A 5,011-nucleotide genomic window follows, 5' to 3' on the forward strand; every position below is an offset into this window, starting at 1 on the left:
CATTACAGAAAGTGGCATCATGTTTATCCCTGACCCCAGGTCACACAAAACTTTTTCAAAGGTCATGGTTCCTATGGTATAGGGTATTAAGAATTTACCAGGATCCTGTTTCTTTTGAGGTAAATTTTGCTGAACCAATGTATTCAGTTCATTTGTGAGCAAGGGAGGCTCTTCCTCCCAAGTCTCATTACCAAATAGCTTGGCATTCAGCTTCATGATTGCTCCTAAATATTGGGCAACTTACCCTTCAACAATGTCTTCATCATCTTCAGAAGATGAATAGTCATCAGAGCTCATGAATGGTAAAAGGAGGTCCAAGGGAATCTCTATGGTCTCTGTATGAGCCTCAGATTCCTTTGGTTCCTCATCAGGGTATTCCTTACTAACCATTGGACGTTCCCTGAGATCTTCCTCATTGGAATTCAAGTCCTCCTCCTCCTTCCCAGGGTCGGCCATTTTGATTACATCAATGGCCTTGCACTCTCCTTTGGGATTCTCTTCTGTATTGCTAGGGAGAGTGCTAGGAGGAGTTTCAGTAACCCTTTTACTCAGCTGGCCCACTTGTGCCTCCAAATTTCTAATAGAGGATCTTGTTTCAGTCATGAAACTAAAACTGGCCTTAGATAGATCAGAGACTATGTTTTCTAAGCTAGAAGGATTCTGCTCAGAATGCTCTGTCTGTTGTTGAGATGATGATGAGAAAGGTTTGCTATTGCTAAACCTGTTTCTTCCACCATTGTTGTTATTGAAGCCTTGCTTCTGTTGATCCTTGCATGAAAAATTTGGATGATTTTTCCATGTAGGATTATAGGTGTTGCCAAAGGCTTCACCCATGTAATTCACCTCTGCCATTGTAGGGTTCTCAGGTTCATAAGCTTCTTCTTCAGAAGATGCTTCTTTAGTACTGTTGGATGCATTTTGCAATCCATTCAAACTCTGAGAGATCATATTAATTTGTTGGGTCAATATTTTATTCTGAGCCAGTATGGCATTCAGAGCATCAATTTCAAGAACTCCTCTCTTTTGAGGCGTCCCATTACTCACAGGATTCCTCTCAGAGGTATACATGAACTGGTTATTTGCAACTATTTCAATAAGTTCCTAAGCTTCTGCAGGCATTTTCTTTAGGTGAATGGATCCACCTGCAGAATGCTACAGTGACATCTTGGAAAATTCAGACAGACCATCATCGAATATATCTAATGTGGTCCATTCTGAAAGTATGTCAGAAGGACACTTTTTGGTCAGTTGCTTGTATCTTTCCCAAGCTTCATAGAGGGACTCACCATCTTTTTGTCTAAAGGTCTGAACATCCACTCTAAGCTTGCTCAGCTTTTGAGGAGGACAGAACTTGGCTAAGAAAGTCGTGACCAGCTTATCCCAAGAGTCCAGGCTATCTCTAGGTTGTGAGTCTAACCATGTTCTAGCTTTGTCCCTTACAGCAAAAGGGAAAAGCATAAGCTTGTAGACCTCAGGATCAACTCCATTGGTCTTAACAGTATCACAGATCTGCAAGAACTCAGTTAAAAACTGATAAGGGTCTTCTAATGGAAGTCCATAAAACTAGCAGTTCTATTGCAGTAGAGAAACTAATTGAGGCTTTAGCTCAAAATTGTTTTCTCCTATGGCAGGGATTGAGAGGCTTCTTCCATAAAAGTTGGAAGTTGGTGTAGTAAGATCACCAAGCATCTTCCTTGCATTGTTGTTTGGTTCGGCCATAATTGTTTCTTTTGCTGCTTCCTTTTCAAAAATTTCAGTGAGGTCCTCTTTAGAGTTTTGTGCTTTAGCTGGTCTTAGCTTCCTCTTCAGAGTCCTTTCAGGTTCAGGATCAGCTTCAACAAGTATGCCTTTATCTTTGTTCCTGCTTATATAAAAGAGACGAAAATAAAGAAAATATGGAATCCTCTATGTCACAGTATAGAGATTCTTTGAGGTGTCAAAGGAAAACAAGAAAAGAAGGATGGAGTTCGAATTGACAATAGAGGAGGAATGTTAGTGTTCAAATATAAAAATATGAGAGAGGGGGGAAAGAATTTTTGAAAATAAAAAGAATAAGATTTAAAATAAATTTTTGAAAAATTGGTTGTGGTTTTGAAAAAGATATGATTTGAAAAAGATATGTTTGAAAAGATATGATTGAAATTTATTTTGAAAAAGATTTGAAAAGGAAATTAAAAAGATTTGATTTTTTTTTTTTGAAAAAGATATGATTGAAAATATTTGATTTGAAAAACATTTGATTTTGAAAAAAAAAATATGAAGATTTGAAAAACATTTGATTTGAAAACAAAATTCCTCTCCTTGTGTCATCCTGGCATTAAACGCCCAGGAGCTGCATGTTTTGGGCGTTTAACGCCCAATTGTTGCATAGTTTGGGCATTTAAACGCCCAGCCAGGTACCCTGGCTAGCATTTAAACGCCAGTTTTCCTTCTTCACTAGGCATTTTGAACGCCCAGCTTTTTCTCTGTAATTCCTCTGCTTTATGTTCTTGGATCTTCATTTTGCTAAATCCTTTATTCAAGAAGATATGTTTTCAATTTTGAAAAACAACAAAATGAGTCGAAACATATAATTCTTGGATCAAAACACAAGATATATGCAAGAACATTATGAACGTCAAGATGAACACCAAGAACAATCTTCATAATCAAGATGAACATCAAGAACTTAGTTTTCAATAAAAGAAAACATGCAAGACACCAAACTTCGAACTTTCTCATGTTTGGGCCATATGCTTTGCAAGAATGCACATGTAAAACATTATGCAATGCAAAACAAGAAATCATAAAGATCAAACAAGGCAATCCATGAAGAACAGCTTGAAGATCATCAAAAACACAATGAATGTGTTTCAAAAATTGCAAGATAATCAAAATCATGCAATTAACACCAAACTTAAAATTTGGCACTGGATTCAAACAAGAATCATGAAATAATTTTGGTTTTTTATGATTTTATGATTTTTTTGTATTTTTTTCGAAAATTATTTTGAAAAGAACGAAAAAAAGAAGAAAAATTTTTTTTGAAAACTTTTTGAAAATAAAATAAAGGTTGAAACAAAAAGAAAATTACCTAATCTGAGCAACAAGATGAACCGTCAGTTGTCTAAACTCGAACAATCCCCAGCAATGGCGCCAAAAACTTGGTGCACGAAATTGTGATCATCAACAATGGCGCCAAAGACTTGGAGCTCTCAAACGTGAATCACACTTTGTCACGACTTCGCACAACTAACCAGCAAGTGCACTGGGTCGTCCAAGTAATAAACCTTACGTGAGTAAGGGTCGATCCCACGGAGATTGTCGGCTTGAAGCAAGCTATGGCCACCTTGTAAATCTCAGTCAGGCGGATTCAAATGGGTTATGGAGTTTTAATGATTAAAAGATAAATAAACAGAAAATAAAGATAGAGATACTTATGTAATTCATTGGTGAGAATTTCAGATAAGCGTATGGAGATGCTTCGTCCCTCTTGAATCTCTGCTTTCCTACTGCCTTCATCCAATCCTTCATACTCCTTTCCATGACAAGCTGTATGTTTGGGTTTCACCGGCGTCAACGGCTACCTCCCGTCCTCTCAGTGAAAATGGTCCAAATGCGCTATCACCGCACGGATAATCATCTGTCGGTTCTCGATCATGTTGGAATAGAATCCAGTGAACCTTTTGCGTCTGTCACTACACCAACACTCGCGAGTTTGAAGCTCGTCACATTCATCCCTTTCCAGATCCTACTCGGAATACCACAGACAAGGTTTAGACTTTCCAGATCTCAGGAATGGCCGCCAATAATTCTAGCTTATACCACGAAGACTCTGATCTTTCGGAATGGAGGCTAAGAGATACACGCTCAATCTTAGGTAGAACAGAAGTGGTTGTCAGTCACACGTTCATAGGTGAGAATGATGATGAGTGTCACGGATCATCACATTCATCAGGTTGAAGTGAGAGTGAATATCTTAGAACAAGAATAAGCTGAATTGAATAGAAAATAGTAGTAATTGCATTAATACTCGAGGAACAGCAGAGCTCCACACCTTAATCTATGGTGTGTAGAAACTCCACTGTTGAAAATACATAAGTGATGAAGGTAGGCATGGCCGTGAGGCCAGCCCCCAATGTCTAAGGAAAACGTTCCAAAGATGTCAAATTCCAAAGATAAAAATACAATAGTAAAAGGTCCTATTTATAAGAAAACTAGCTACTAGGGTTTACAGAAATAGGTAAATGATGCAGAAATCCACTTCCGGGACCACTTGGTGTGTGCATGGGCTGAGCATTGAGCTTTACATGTGTAGAGACTTCTCTTGGAGTTAAACGCCTGCTTTGGTGCCAGTTTGGGCATTTAACTCCAACTTTTATGCCATTTCTGGCGTTTTGACTTCAGAATAGGGCAGAGAAGGGGCGTTTGAATGCCAGTTTGCATCGTCAAAACTCGAGTAAAGTATGAACTATTATATATTTTGGGAAATCTCTGGATGTCTACCTTCCAACGCAATTGAGAGCGCGCCATTTGGAGTGCTGTAGCTCCAGAAAATTCACTTCAAGTGCAGGGAGGTCAGAATCCAACAGCATCATCAGTCCTTTTTCAGCCTTTGAATCAGATTTGTGCTCAGGTCCCTCAATTTCAGCCAGAAAATACCTGAAATCACAGAAAAACACACAAACTCATAGTAAAGTCCAGAAATATGAATTTTGCATAAAAACTAATAAAAACATCCCAAAAAGTAGCTAGATCCTACTAAAAATTACCTAAAAACAATGCCAAAAAGCGTATAAATTATCCGCTCATCAGACATCCACAACTCAATTTCACCCAAACACCTAATTTCTCAACCAAGAGTGTGAAAACCTAACATGCAAGAAATAAAAGTCAAAGCAATAAAATGCAAGGAAAGGAAAATTCAAATGCAAGAAACCTCTTGGCATGGATTGAGGGCTAAGGTTACCTATCCTAGCCATTGACCACAAACACATGATGATTATGAAGAGTTAATCCTACTTAGTCTATC

At 38.2% G+C, this 5,011-nt stretch overlaps 1 non-coding gene across 1 annotated transcript; it reads left to right on the forward strand.

Annotated features, from left to right (window-relative positions):
• The first annotated feature begins 1,222 nt into the window (after positions 1-1,222).
• Positions 1,223-1,326, forward strand: LOC112793510 (small nucleolar RNA R71). Its single transcript, XR_003198195.1, has one exon. It is a non-coding gene; the product is annotated as a small nucleolar RNA R71 (small nucleolar RNA).
• The last annotated feature ends 3,685 nt before the right edge of the window (positions 1,327-5,011 follow it).

This window comes from Arachis hypogaea, chromosome 3, assembly GCF_003086295.3.
Source record: "Arachis hypogaea cultivar Tifrunner chromosome 3, arahy.Tifrunner.gnm2.J5K5, whole genome shotgun sequence".
NCBI classification, from domain to species: Eukaryota; Viridiplantae; Streptophyta; class Magnoliopsida; order Fabales; family Fabaceae; genus Arachis; species Arachis hypogaea.